Source organism: Cryptomeria japonica, unplaced genomic scaffold (assembly GCF_030272615.1).
Source record: "Cryptomeria japonica unplaced genomic scaffold, Sugi_1.0 HiC_scaffold_184, whole genome shotgun sequence".
Lineage (NCBI taxonomy): Eukaryota > Viridiplantae > Streptophyta > Pinopsida > Cupressales > Cupressaceae > Cryptomeria > Cryptomeria japonica.
In genome coordinates, this window is record NW_026729006.1 from 282,501 (window position 1) to 297,932 (window position 15,432).

The following is a 15,432-nucleotide window of genomic DNA, read 5'->3' on the forward strand; positions in this document are numbered from 1 at the left end:
TGGCACCCGCGTTCCGTTTTTTTCACTATCTTTCAGAACGGAAATTTTAAAATCTCGTTTTTTTTTGCCTTTTCTGGAAATTAGTGAAGGCAGCGCATCAAAGGTGCGCAACGCTGGTGCGAACCTGGGAGCGCTCCGATGTGTGCTCCAAGGTGCGGCGTGCACGAAGTCGGACCCCGGTTTGCCCCGGGTGCGCACCTCGCGTGCACCTTGGTGCGCACACCTTGGCTGGGTTGCGCGCCCTGGTGGGCACCATGGTGCGCACCAAGGAGCGCTCCGAAGTGTGCTCCAAGGTGCGGCGTGCACGAAGTCGGAGCCCGGTTTGCCCCGGGTGCGCACCTCGCGTGCACCTTCGCCGCGGTGGGCACCATGGCGTGCACGAAGTCGGAGCCCGGTTTGCCCCGGGTGCGCACCTCGCGTGCACCTTCGCCGGGGTGGGCACCTTGGTGTGCAGACCTTGGCTGGGTTGCGCGCCCTGGTGGGCACCATGGTGCGCACCAAGGAGCGCTCCGAAGTGTGCTCCAAGGTGCGGCCTGCACGAAGTCGGAGCCCGGTTTGCCCCGGGTGTGCACCTCGGGTGGGCACCTTGGTGCGCATGCCTTGCCTGGGCTGCGCACCAGGGCGGGCTCAAGATGGCACCCGCGTTCCTTTTTTTTCACTATCTTTCAAAACGGAAATTTTAAAATCTCATTTTTTTTTGCCTTTTTCTGGAAATTAGTGAAGGCAGCGCATCAAAGGTGCGCACCTCGCTGCCCACCACGGTGCGCAACGCCGGTGGGCACCCGGGAGTGCTTCGAAGTGTGCTCCAAGGTGCTGCGTGCACGTTGTCGGAGCCCGGTTTGCCCCGGGTGCGCACCTCGCGTGCACCTTCGTCGGGGTGGGCACCTTGGCTGGGTTTGCCCCGGCTGCGCTCCGAAGCGGGGTTATTGGAGCGCCGCCTCTTTTTTTGTCGGAGCGTTTGGTGGGGTTTCTCGCATTGGCTCTTCCGAGGCCCGGTTGCCACCCTGGCGCGCACGAAGTCGGAAGTAGGGTTAATTGCCCGGGTGCGCACCTTTGCCAGGGTGGGCACCTTACCTGGGCTGCGCACCAGGGCGGGCTCAAGATGGCACGCGCGTTCCGTTTTTTTCACTATCTTTCAAAACGGAAATTTTAAAATCTCCTTTTTTTTTTGCCTTTTCTGGAAATTAGTGAAGGCAGCGCATCAAAGGTGCGCACCTCGCTGCCCACCTTGGTGTGCTCTGAGGTGCGCACCCGGGAGCGCTACGAAGTGTGCTCCAAGGTGCGGCGTGCACGTTGTCGGAGCCCGGTTTGCCCCGGGTGCGCACCTCGCCTGCACCTTGGCCGGGGTGGGCACCTTGGCTGGGTTTGCCCAGGGTGCGCTCCGAAGCGGGGTTACTGGAGCGCCCCCTCTTTTTTTGTCAGAGCGTTTGGTGGGGTTTCTCGCATTGGCTCTTCCCAGGCCCGGTTGTTGGGTGCGCTCCCACCCTGGCGCGCGCGAAGTTGGAAGTTGGGTTAATTGCCCGGGCGCGCACCTTCGCCAGGGTGGGCACCTTGGTGCGCACACCTTGGCTGGGCTGCGCACCAGGGCGGGCTCAAGATGGCACCAGCATTCCCTTTTTCTCACTATCTTTCAAAACGGAAATTTTAAAATCTCGTTTTTTTTTTGCCTTTTATGGAAATTAGTGAAGGCATCGCATCAAAGGTGCGCACCTCGCTGCCCACCTTGGTGTGCTCCGAGGTGCCCACCACGGTGCGCAACGCCGGTGCGAACCCGGGAGCGCCCCGATGTGTGCTCCAAGGTGCGGCGTGCACGAAGTCGGACCCCGGTTTGCCCCGGGTGCGCACCTCGCGTGCACCTTGGTGCGCACACCTTGGCTGGGTTGCGCGGCCTGGTGGGCACCATGGTGCGCACCAAGGAGCGCTCCGAAGTGTGCTCCAAGGTGCGGCGTGCACGAAGTCGGAGCCCGGTTTGCCCCGGGTACGCACCTCGCGTGCACCTTCGCCGGGGTGGGCACCTCGGCTGGGTTGCGCGCCCTGGTGCGCACCAAGGAGCGCTCCGAAGTGTGCTCCAAGGTGCGGCGTGCACGAAGTCGGAGCCCGGTTTGCCCCGGGTGCGCACCTTCGCCGCGGTGCGCACCATGGCGTGCACGAAGTCGGAGCCCGGTTTGCCCCGGGTGCGCACCTCGCGTGCACCTTCGGCGGGGTTGTGCGCCCTGGTGGGCACCATGGTGCGCACCAAGGAGCGCTCCGAAGTGTGCTCCAAGGTGCGGCGTGCACGAAGTCGGAGCCCGGTTTGCCCCGGGTGCGCACCTCGCGTGCACCTTCGGCGGGGTTGCGCGCCCTGGTGGGCACCATGGTGCGCACCAAGGAGCGCTCCGAAGTGTGCTCCAAGGTGCGGCGTGCACGAAGTCGGAGCCCGGTTTGCCCCGGGTGCGCACCTCGCGTGCACCTTCGCCGCGGTGGGCACCATGGCGTGCACGAAGTCGGAGCCCGGTTTGCCCCGGGTGCGCACCTCGCGTGCACCTTCGCCGGGGTGGGCACCTCGGCTGGGTTGCGCGCCCTGGTGCGCACCAAGGAGCGCTCCGAAGTGTGCTCCAAGGTGCGGCGTGCACGAAGTCGGAGCCCGGTTTGCCCCGGGTGCGCACCTCGCGTGCACCTTCGCCAGGGTGGGCACCTCGGTGCGCACACCTTCTCAATGTTTTCTTGCCTTTTCTGGAAATTGGTGAAGGCAGCGCATCAAAGGTGCGCACCTCGGTGTGCTCCGAGGTGCGAACCCGAGAGCGCTCCGAGGTGCCCACGAAGTCGAAAGTCGGGTTAATTGCATTGTTTTCCCCGGGTGCGCTCCGAGGTGCGCAACATCGGCGCGCACCAAGGAGGGCTCCGAAGTGTGCTCCAAGGTGCGCACGATGGCGTGCACCTCTGGTGCGCACGATTCGGAGCTCGGTTTGACCGGGGTGCGCACACCTTGGCTGGGTTGCGCACCTTTTGTGCGCTCCAAGGTGCGCACGAAGTCGGAGCTCGGTTTGCCCCGGGTGCGCACCTTCGCCAGGGTGCGCACCTTGATGCGCACGCCTTGGCTGGGCTGCGCACCTTGGTGGGCGCCATGGTGCGCACCTTTCGTGCGCTCCAAGGTGCGCACGAAGTCGGAGCTCGGTTTGCCCCGGGTGCGCACCTTGGTGGGCGCCATGGTGCACTCCGAGGTGCCCAAGATTGGTGCGCACCAAGGAGCGCTCCGAAGTGCGCTCCAAGGTGCGCGCGAAGTCGAAAGTTGGGTTAATTGTCCGGTTTGCCTCGGGTGCGCACCTTGCGTGCACCTTCGCCAGGGTGGGCGCCTTGGTGCGCACACCTTGGCTGGGCTGCGCACACCTTGGCACCCGCGTTTCCTTCATTTTAAATTTTTTTTTTTTACAATCTCTCAAGTGGGAAATTCTATAATCTCAACTTTTTTTGCCTTTTCAGGAAACTTTTGAATGGAGCGCATCATTGGTGCGCTCCGAAGTGTGCTCCAAAGCTCTCTCCAGCTGCGTGCACCTGCCCCGGCCGCGCACCCGGCCCCGCCCAGCTTCGCTCACCTGTCCCGGGCGTCTGGTGCGGAACCTTAGAGTAAGAAACATCACCGTGCACCTTGGCCAACGTGCGCGACTCGACCGAGCGCGCACTGGCCGAGGTGCACACCGATTTCACCTGGGTGCGCGCGCAGCACCTCGGGCGCACCGGGGTGCGCGCACAACGCCCGGGTTGCACCGTGGCCTGTGTGCTCGGGGCGCCTCGGGTGCGCGCTCGGTGTCGCCCCCGCGCGCGCGGTAGTGCGGGCAGCGCACCCCGGCCCGGCCCGGCCCCGACGAGAACGCAAACGGGCAAAAGGTTTATTCAAATAGCATTGCGACGCCCGGCGAAAAACTAAAAAAGGGTGCAACACCGGGACTTCCCGGGAGGTCACCCATCCCAGTACTACTCCGGCCCAAGCGCGCTTAACTGCGGAGTTCTGATGGGATCCGGTGCACTAACGCTGGTATGATCGCACCCGTTATGAGCTTGTCGCAGTGTGTACTTAGCAAACCGCGACCCACGTGCGAATCCACCCCGGCCACCCACCCCCATCGAGGTGCACACCCTCCCTCGCGAAGTGCGCCCCGTTCGCCAAGTGTGAGCCCTGCCCGGGTGCGCGCACCTTGCTAGGGCGTCGGGTGTGCACCCGGCCCGGCCTACGTGCGTGCACCTGGAGGGGGCGTCGTGTGCGTGCAGTGTCCCGTCTGCAACGCGGTGCCCACACACCACCTCGGGCGCAACGACCTGCGCTCACATGTGGGCCGAGTGCACCTTGGTGCATGTTCGGGGCGCCTCGGGTGCACGCTCGATCTTGCCCCGGTGCACCAAGGCGCTCGGTTTGCCCCGGGTGCGCACTTGGTGCAAGGTGGGCACCCAAAATAGGGATCAAGCACCAAAACACAAGTTTCGGGATGCAAAATGGGACCCAAGGACCACAAATGCGTTCCAAGACCCATGATGGGTCCACGAGAACAAAAATGTGTTCCGAGACTTAATAAACAAATATTGGGTTTTAGGAGAAGAAACATGCTCTGATGCCCAAAACGAGAATCGACCCCGAAAAGGCCACAGGCCAAAAGTGGGATGCGAGACAAAAAAAAATGGGACCCGAGGACCAAAATTGGGTTCCCAGGTCGAAGACAGGGCAACCGGACAAGAAACGACCTCTAAGGCTCGAAATGAGTCCCGACGACTAAAACTTGACAAGAAGCACCCATCAGGCACCCAACTCGACACCCATGGGATGCCGACCCACCCGGGCTTCCACCTAGCACACCTTGGCACCCACCCACCCTCGCACCCAACCTCGCACCCAACTTAGCACCTTTGAACCCACATTGGCACTCACCCTGACCCTGGCACCTTGGAACCCACATTGGCACTCACCTTGACCCTGGCACCCACCTTTGCACTCACCTTGGGACCCACCCTGGCTCCCACCTCGGCACCCACCCAGACACCCACCTTGGTTCCTTGGCACCCACCTTGGATCCTTGGCACCCACCCCGACACCCACCTTGGCACGCAACTTGGCTACTTGCCACCCACCTTGGCTCCTTGACGCCCACCCCGACAACCACCCCGTGACCTACCCTGGCTAGGGTTGGTGCACACCCACCCTGGTGCCCACCTTGGCACCCACCCTATGACCCACCTTGGCACGCACCTTAGTACCCACCCCGTTACCCACCCTAGGACCCACCCCGTGACCCACCTTGGCCAGGGTGGGTGCACCCACCCTGGTGCCCACCTTGGCACCCACCCATCCTAGCACCCAGCCTGTGACCGGGCTTGGAACCCAACCTTGCACCCGCACCCGTCTTGGCCAGTGTGGGTGCGCACCCATCCTGGCACCCACGTTGTGACACACCCTTTAACCCACGCACCCTAGCACCCACGTTGGCACCCACCTTGGAACCCAACCTAGCAACTTGGCACCCACCCCGTGACCCACCTTGGCATCCACCATAGCAGTCGCCGACTTGGCACCCACCTCGGCACCCACCTTGACACTTGTGGACCCACCTTGCCACTCACCCTAGCATCGACCCATCCTAGCACCCACCCTGGCACCTTTGCACCCTAGCACTCACCCATCCTAGCACCTAACCTGTGACCCACCTTGACACTCACCCTCGCACCCACCTTGGAACCCAACCTAGCACCCACCCACCCTGACACCAACCCTAGCACCTACCCACCCTTGCACCCACCCTGTGACCCATCTTGGCACCCACCCATCCTACCACTCAACCTATCACCCACCTTCTCACCCACCTTGGCATCCACCTTAGCACCCACCCACACTGGCACCTTGGCACCCACCTCGGGCAAGGTGGGTGCACACCCACCCTGGCACCCAATTTAGAACCCACCGAGCATGTTACCCACCTTGGCACCCACATTGCAGCCCACCCTAGTACCCACCCTATGACCCACATTGGCATCCACACCCTAGCACCCAGGCACCTCGACACCCGCCTTGACACCCACCCTAGCACTGAACCTGTGACCCACCTTGGAACTCACCCTAGAACCCACCCACCCTGTGAACCACCTTGGCATCCACCTTAGCACCCACCCACCTTGGCACCCACTCTAGCACTCACCCATCCTAACACCCAACTTGTTACCCACCTTGGCACCCGCCCTCGCGTCCACCTTGAAACCCACCCTAGCACCCACCCACGCAGGAGCCCACCTTGGCACCCAACCTAACACCCACGCATCCTGGCACCCAACTTGTGACCCACCTTGGAACCCACCCTAGTACCCACCTTTGAACCCACTATATCACCAACCCACCTTGGCACCCACCCTATGACCCTCTTTGGAATCCACCCTAGCACGCACCCACCCTGGCACCCACCATGGAGCGCACCCTAGCACCCACCCACCTCGGCACGCACCTCAACACCCACCTTGGTGTGCGCACTGCGCCAACCTCTCAAAGACCCTATGTGGTGCGCTCCAAAGTGTACACCTTTGGTGCGCTCCAAGGTGCGCACCTTTGGTGCACACCGAGGTGCACACCAAAGTGTGCACCGAGGTGAGCACCAAAGTGCACTCCAGGGTGCACACCAAGGCGTGCACCTTTGGTGCGGTCAATGCAAACGAATTCGGAAGTTGGGGTCGATGTCCTAATCGCTGCTGCAGACTACACGTATGAGAATCGGACAAATAGCTTTATATAGGGGAGGTGTTGCGTTTGATGGGTCGACTCCCCTGGTTGTGTGCACTGCACCAACTTCAAAGACCCTGTCTTGTTTAAGAAGTCAAAAGTTGGGGTGGATGTCCTAATCATTGCTGCAGTCTACGCATGTATGAGAATCAGACAAATAGCTTATATAGGGGAGGTGTTGCATTCGGTGGGTTGACTCCCCTGGTTGTGCGCACTGCGCCAACCTCAAAGACCCCGCATAGCAGAAGAAGTCGGAAGTCGGATTTTGGTGAGCACCAAGGCGTGCACCTTTGGTGCGGTCAACGCAGACGAATTCAGAAGTTGGGGTGGATGTCCTAATCGTTGTTGCAGGCTACACATGTATGAGAATCAGACAAATAGCTTATATAGGGGAGGTGTTGGGTTTGATGGGTCAACTCCCTTGGTTGTGCGCATTACGCCAACCTCAAAGACCTTGTTTTCGTTAAGAAGTCAAAAGTTGGGGTCAATGTCCTAATGGCTCCTGCAGGCTACACATGTATGAGAATCGGACAAATAGCTTATATAGGGGAGGTGTTGGGTTTGATGGGTCGACTCCCCTGGTTGTGCGCATTACGTCAACCTCAAAGACCTTGTTTTCGTTAAGAAGTCAAAAGTTGGGGTCGATGTCCTAATTGCTCCTGTAGACTACACATGTATGAGAATCAGACAAATAGCTTATATAGGGGAGGTGTTGGGTTTGATGGGTTGACTCCCCTAGTTGTTCGCATTACACCAACCTCAAAGACCTTGTTTTCGTTTAGAAGCCGAAAGTTGGGGTCGATGTCCTAATTGCTCCTGCAGGCTACGCATGTATGAGAATCAGACAAATAGCTTATATAGGGGAGGTGTTGGGTTTGATGGGTCGACTCCCCTGGTTGTGCGCATTGCGCCAACCTCAAAGACCCTGCATTGCGGATGAAGTCGAAAGTCAGAGTTTGGTGTGCTACAAGGTGTGGTCGAAGGTGCTCACCTAGGTGTGCACCTTTGGAGCACAGGAAAAGTGCCCTCCAAAAGTGCGCACCTTTGGAGTGCACAAAAGTGCCCTCCAAAAGTGCGCACCTTTGGAGCGCAGAAAAGTGCCCTCCAAAAAGTGCCCTCCAAAAGTGCGCACCTTTGGAGCGCAGAAAAGTGCCCTCCAAAAAGTGCCCTCCAAAAGTGCGCACCTTTGGAGCGCAGAAAAGTGCCCTCCAAAAAGTGCCCTCCAAAAGTGCGCACCTTTGGAGCGCAGAAAAGTGCCCTCCAAAAGTGCGCACCTTTGGAGCGCAGAAAAGTGCCCTCCAAAAAGTGCCCTCCAAAAGTGCGCACCTTTGGAGCGCAGAAAAGTGCCCTCCAAAAAGTGCCCTCCAAAAGTGCGCACCTTTGGAGCGCAGAAAAGTGCCCTCCAAAAAGTGCCCTCCAAAAGTGCGCACCTTTGGAGCGCAGAAAAGTGCCCTCCAAAAAGTGCCCTCCAAAAGTGCGCACCTTTGGAGCGCAGAAAAGTGCCCTCCAAAAAGTGCCCTCCAAAAGTGCGCACCTTTGGAGCGCAGAAAAGTGCCCTCCAAAAGTGCGCACCTTTGGAGCGCACAAAAGTGCCCTCCAAAAGTGCGCACTTTTGGTGCGCACCAAGGCGCTGGTTCGGTCGTTGCAGGCGAGTTCGGAAGTTGGGGTCGATGTCCTGAGCGGAGGTGCAAACTACACAGGTGTCGGAATCGGACAAATAGCTTATATAGGGGAGGTGTATGCTTCGATGGGTCGACTCCCCAGGTTGAGCGCACCGCGCCAACCTCAAAGACCCTACGGTATGGATGAAGTCGGAAGTTGGGTCCGATGACCAATTCGATTAGTAGGTATGCTCATGAGGTCGGAATTTGGGTCCGATGACCTGCCATGTGCAGGAAGGCGAATGTTGACACTGTGCGTTGCAAGGTGCACACCAAGGCGCTGGTGCGGTCTTTTTAGTCGAGTTCGGAAGTTGGGGTCGATGTCCTGATCGGAGGTGCAAGCTACACAGGTGTGGGAATCGGACAAATAGCTTATATAGGGGAGGTGTATGCTTCGTTGGGTCGACTCCCCGGGTTGAGCGCACCGCGCCAACCTCAAAGACCCTACGGTATGGATGAAGTCGGAAGTTGGGTCCGATGACCGATTCGATATGTAGGCATACTCGCGAGGTCGGAATTTGGGTCCGATGACCTGCCACGTGCAGGAAGGCGAATGTTGGCACTGTGCGTTGCAAGGTGCGCACCAAGGCGCTGGTTCGGTCGTTGGAGGCGAGTTCGGAAGTTGGGGTCGATGTCTTGATCGGAGGTGCAAACTACACAGGTGTGGGAATCGGACAAATAGCTTATATAGGGGAGGTGTATGCTTCGTTGGGTCGACTCCCCGGGTTGAGCGCACCGCGCCAACCTCAAAGACCCTACGGTATGGATGAAGTCGGAAGTTGGGTCCGATGACCGATTCGATATGTAGGCATACTCGCGAGGTCGGAATTTGGGTCCGATGACCTGCCATGTGCAGGAAGGCGAATGTTGGGACTGTGCGTCGCAAGGTGCGCACCAAGGCGCTGGTGCCGTCGTTGCAGTCGAGTTCGGAAGTTGGGGTCGATGTCCTGGTCAGAGGTGCAAACTACACAGGTGTGGGAATCGGACAAATAGCTTATATAGGGGAGGTGTATGCTTCGATGGGTCGACTCCCTGGGTTGAGCGCACCGCGCCAACCTCAAAGACCCTACAGTATGGATGAAGTCGGAAGTTGGGTCCGATGACCGATTCGATACGTAGGCATATTGGCGAGGTCTGAATTTGTGTCCGATGACCTGCCATGCGCAGGAAGGCGGAATTTGGGTCCGATGACCGAGTTGATGGCGTGCCATGCGCAGAAAGGCGGAATTTGGGTCCGATGACCGAGTTGATGTTGATGGCCCGCCATGCACAGGAAGGCGGAATTTGGGTCCGATGACCGATTTGAAGGCGTGCCATACGCAAAAAGGCGGAGTTTGGGTCCGATGACCGAGTTGATATTGATGGCCCGCCATGCGCAGGAAGGCGGAATTTGGGTCCGATGACCTGACATACGCATGGAGTCCGACTCGGGGGCCGATGTTCGATTCGATGACTTGCATTGTGGGTAAAGTCGGAAGTTGTGGTCTTTGACCCGATTCGATGACCAGACTTCGGCTGCTTGAGAATCGGACAAATAACTTATATAGGGGAGGTAGTGTTCTCGAGCATCCTCCCCCCGTGCCCGTTTATGTCGATTGATGCTGGTGCTCGACTGGTTGGAGCGCTCGGATGCAAAAATCTTGCACCAGGATTTATCGATTGTGATGGACACGGCAAGTCTCCTGATTGCTATGCAGGAGCTCATCGTGAATCTCTATGCGGCCTTGGTATGGACTCGACCTGCGGAATGGTTCGGCAATGGTAGTCGCTCCAACACGTCCTTGCAATGGCCACAGAGGTGATTCGACTAGAGCTCCAGTCTAGCTTTTGGGTTGCTTGGCGGACTGGTATAGCCGCGATCGAGTTCCGGCCATGAACGTTTTAGATAGCTCTTGGGCTTTCTGGGACGGAAGTCGGAAGTTTGGGCTGTTGTCCGATTTGATGACCATTCTTCGGATGTGTGAGAATCGGACAAATAACTTATATAGGGGACTGTGTTGTCTCACGCAGCCCCCTCCGTGCCCCTCTATCTCGACCGATGTTGGTGCTTGAAAGGGTTGGGATCGCTCGGATTTATAAACGTGCACCACCATTTGTCGAGTGTGAGGGACGCGGCAGGTCTCCTAAATGCTATGCGGGCGCTCTCTGAGAATCTCTATCCGGCCTCGACACAGACTAGTCTTGCTGAATGGTTTGGCACTGGTAGTCGATCCAACACGTCGTTGTTGTGGCCGCCTAGGCGATTCGATTCGAGCCCCCGTCTAGCTTTTGGGTTGCTTGGCGGATTTTGCCCTATCCGCAAGTGAGCTCGGTCCCTAAACGTTCGAGAAACCCGATTGCTATGCGCCGACTCTCTTTCTTGCGAGCCTCCATCTAGCTTTTGGGTCTCTACGGAACGGAAGTCGGAATCTGGGACCGTTGTTTGATTCGACGAGGCAGACTACGGTTGTGCGAGAATCGGACAAATAACTTATATAGGGGAGGTGTTGACTGGAGCATTCTCCCCCGTGCCCCTCTAACTCGACCAATGCTGGCGCTCGAACGGTGGTAGCGCTCGGATTTTCATTGAGCGCCAGCATTGGTCGATTTAGAGGGGCATGCGAGATTCCCGAATGCTATGCGAGGGCTCTAACGGAAATGTCTATTGGTTTCGGTATGGATGCAATTGCGAGTGGTTCGGCAAAGGTAGTCGTTCCGATGCGTCCATGTCGTGGCCAAATCGATAATTCGATTTGAGCCCTCGTATAGCATTTGGGTCTCTCGATGTGATTCCGCATTCCAGTCCCTTTGGGCACTGCTTGAGCCGCATCCCAGGGGGTTCCCTTCCCAATAATCTGCCTCGCAACCCGATTGCTATGCGGTGAGGCTCCTCGGCCGCCTCGGAACTATCTGTGTATCAGACGCATCGCGGGATAAGGGGTTGGCAACGGTAGTCGCCCCAAGCGCGTCCGATGCTTGGACCATTCCGAGGCGGCCCTGAAGCCTCTTCCGTCTAGCCGTTGGGTCCTTCTCGCCGCATCCCTCGCCTCGCACCCCGATTGCTATGCGGTGAGGCTCCTCGGCCGCCTCGGAACTATCTGTGTATCGGACGCGTCGCGGGATAAGGGGTTGTCACTGGTAGTCGCCCCAAGCGCGTCCGATGCTTGGACCATTCCGAGGCGGCCCTGAAGCCTCTTCCGTCTAGCCGTTGGGTCCTTCTCGCCGCATCCCTCGCCTCGCACCCCGATTGCTATGCGGTGAGGCTCCTCGGCCGCCTCGGAACTATCTGTGTATCGGACGCGTCGCGGGATAAGGGGTTGTCATTGGTAGTCGCCCCAAGCGCGTCCGATGCTTGGACCATTCCGAGGCGGCCCTGAAGCCTCTTCCGTCTAGCCGTTGGGTCCTTCTCGCCGCATCCCTCGCCTCGCACCCCGATTGCTATGCGGTGAGGCTCCTCGGCCGCCTCGGAACTATCTGTGTATCGGACGCGTCGCGGGATAAGGGGTTGTCACTGGTAGTCGCCCCAAGCGCGTCCGATGCTTGGACCATTCCGAGGCGGCCCTGAAGCCTCTTCCGTCTAGCCGTTGGGTCCTTCTCGCCGCATCCCTCGCCTCGCACCCCGATTGCTATGCGGTGAGGCTCCTCGGCCGCCTCGGAACTATCTGTGTATCGGACGCGTCGCGGGATAAGGGGTTGTCACTGGTAGTCGCCCCAAGCGCGTTCGATGCTTGGACCATTCCGAGGCGGCCCTGAAGCCTCTTCCGTCTAGCCGTTGGGTCCTTCTCGCCGCATCCCTCGCCTCGCACCCCGATTGCTATGCGGTGAGGCTCCTCGGCCGCCTTGGAACTATCTGTGTATCGGACGCGTCGCGGGATAAGGGGTTGTCACTGGTAGTCGCCCCAAGCGCGTCCGATGCTTAGACCATTCCGAGGCGGACCCGAAGCCTCTTCCGTCTAGCCGTTGGGTCCTTCTCGCCGCATCCTTCGCCTCGCACCCCGATTGCTATGCGGTGAGGCTCCTCGGCCGCCTCGGAACTATCTGTGTATCGGACGCGTCGCGGGATAAGGGGTTGTCACTGGTAGTCGCCCCAAGCGCGTCCGATGCTTGGACCATTCCGAGGCGGACCCGAAGCCTCTTCCGTCTAGCCGTTGGGTCCTTCTCGCCGCATCCCTCGCCTCGCACCCCGATTGCTATGCGGTGAGGCTCCTCGGCCGCCTTGGAACTATCTGTGTATCGGACGCGTCGCGGGATAAGGGGTTGTCACTGGTAGTCGCCCCAAGCGCGTCCGATGCTTGGACCATTCCGAGGCGGACCCGAAGCCTCTTCCGTCTAGCCGTTGGGTCCTTCTCGCCGCATCCCTCGCCTCGCACCCCGATTGCTATGCGGTGAGGCTCCTCGGCCGCCTTGGAACTATCTGTGTATCGGACGCGTCGCGGGATAAGGGGTTGTCACTGGTAGTCGCCCCAAGCGCGTCCGATGCTTGGACCATTCCGAGGCGGACCCGAAGCCTCTTCCGTCTAGCCGTTGGGTCCTTCTCGCCGCATCCCTCGCCTCGCACCCCGATTGCTATGCGGTGAGGCTCCTCGGCCGCCTTGGAACTATCTGTGTATCGGACGCGTCGCGGGATAAGGGGTTGTCACTGGTAGTCGCCCCAAGCGCGTCCGATGCTTGGACCATTCCGAGGCGGCCCCGAAGCCTCTTCCGTGTAGCCGTTGGGTCCTTCTCGCCGCATCCCTCGCCTCGCACCCCGATTGCTATGCGGTGAGGCTCCTCGGCCGCCTTGGAACTATCTGTGTATCGGACGCGTCGCGGGATAAGGGGTTGTCACTGGTAGTCGCCCCAAGCGCGTCCGATGCTTGGACCATTCCGAGGCGGCCCCGAAGCCTCTTCCGTGTAGCCGTTGGGTCCTTCTCGCCGCATCCCTCGCCTCGCACCCCGATTGCTATGCGGTGAGGCTCCTCGGCCGCCTTGGAACTATCTGTGTATCGGACGCGTCGCGGGATAAGGGGTTGTCACTGGTAGTCGCCCCAAGCGCGTCCGATGCTTGGACCATTCCGAGGCGGACCTGAAGCCTCTTCCCTCTAGCCGTTGGGGCTTTCTCGCCGCATCCCTCGCCTCGCACCCTGATTGCTATGCTGTGAGGCTCCTCGGCCGCCTTGGAACTATCTGTGTATCGGACGCATCGCGGGATAAGGGGTTGGCAGTGGTAGTCGCCCCAAGCGCATCCGATGCTTGGACCATTCCGAGGCGGCCCTGCAGCCTCTTCCGTCTAGCCGTTGGGGCCATCTCGCCGCATCCCCCACCTCGCACCACGATTGCTATGCGGTGAGGCTCCTTGGCCGCCTCGGAACTATCTGTGTATCGGACGCATCGCGGGATAAGGGGTTGTCACTGGTAGTCGCCCCAAGCGAGTCCGATGCTTGGACTATTCCGAGGCGGCCCTGCAGCCTCTTCCGTCTAGCCGTTGGGGCCATCTCGCTGCATCCCCCACCTCCTCGGCCGCCTCGGAACTATCTGTGTATCGAACGCATCGCGGGATAAGGGGTTGGCAGTGGTAGTCGCCCCAAGCGCGTCCGATGCTTGGACTATTCCGAGGCAGCCCTGCAGCCTCTTCCGTCTAGCCTTTGGGGCCATCTCGCCGCATCCCTCGCCTCGCACCCCGATTGCTATGCGGTGAGGCTCCTCGGCCGCCTGGGAACTATCTTCGTATCGGACGCATCGCGGGATAAGGGGTTGTCACTGGTAGTCGCCCCAAGCGCGTCCGATGCTTGGACTATTCCGAGGCGGCCCTGTGGCCTCTTCCGTCTAGCCGTTGGGGCCATCTCGCCGCATCCCCCACCTCGCACCCCGATTGCTATGCGGTGAGGCTCTTCGGCCGCCTTGGAACTATCTTCGTATCGGACGCATTGCGGGATAAGGGGTTGTCACTGGTAGTGGCCCCAAGCGCGTCCGATGCTTGGACTATTCCGAGGCGGCCCTGCAGCCTCTTCCGTCTAGCCGTTGGGGCCATCTCGCCGCATCCCCCACCTCGCACCCCGATTGCTATGCGGTGAGGCTCCTCGGCCGCCTTGGAACTATCTTCGTATCGGACGCATCGCGGGATAAGGGGTTGTCACTGGTAGTCGCCCCAAGCGCGTCCGATGCTTGGACTATTCCGACGCGGCCCTGTGGCCTCTTCCGTCTAGCCGTTGGGGCCATCTCGCCGCATCCCCCACCTCGCACCCCGATTGCTATGCGGTGAGGCTCCTCGGCCGCCTTGGAACCATCTTCGTATCGGACGCATCGCGGGATAGGGGGCTGTCACTGGTAGTCGCCCCAAGCGTGTCCGATGCTTGGACCATTCCTAGGCGGCCCTGAAGCCTCTTCCGTCTAGCCGTTGGGGCCTTCCCGCCCCATCCCTCGCCTCGCACCCCCGATTGCTATGCGGTGAGGCTCCTCGGCCGCCTTGGAACCATCTGTGTATCGGACGCATCGCGGGATAAGGGGTTGGCACTGGCAGTCGCCCCAAGCGCGTCCGATGCTTGGACCATTCCGAGGTGGCCCTGAAGCCTCTTCCGTCTAGCCGTTGGGGCCTTCCCGCCCCATCCCTCGCCTCGCACCCCGATTGATATGCGGTGAGGCTCCTCGGCCGCCTTGGAACTATCTGTGTATCGGACGCATCGCGGGATAAGGGGTTGGCACTGGTAGTCGTCCCAATCGCATCCGATGCTTGGACCATTCCGAGGCGGCCCTGCAGCCTCTTCCGTTTAGCCGTCGGGGCCTTCCCGCCGCATCCCTCGCCTCGCATCCCGATTCCTATGCGGTGAGTCTTCTCGGCCGCCGCGGAACTATACCTGTTATTGCTACTGCATCCTTCGGCTGGTAACCTCCTCTGCCGCCTTGGAACGTTCTCTTTGTCGGACGCGTCGCGGGATAAGGGGTTGGCACTGGTAGTCGCCCCAAGCGCGCCCGATGCATAGACCGCTCCGAGTCGACCTTGCTTTCAGCCTCTCACATGCATAGACCTCTCTGAGTCGACCCTGCAGCCTCTCACGTTTAGCCTTTGGAATCTCGCCTCACAAC

General features: G+C 60.0%; 1 non-coding gene across 1 annotated transcript; it reads right to left on the reverse strand.

The window, feature by feature from the left end:
- Positions 1 to 3,907: 3,907 nt before the first annotated feature.
- LOC131867786 (5S ribosomal RNA) lies at positions 3,908 to 4,026 on the reverse strand. Its single transcript, XR_009366318.1, has one exon. It is a non-coding gene; the product is annotated as a 5S ribosomal RNA (ribosomal RNA).
- Positions 4,027 to 15,432: the final 11,406 nt, after the last annotated feature.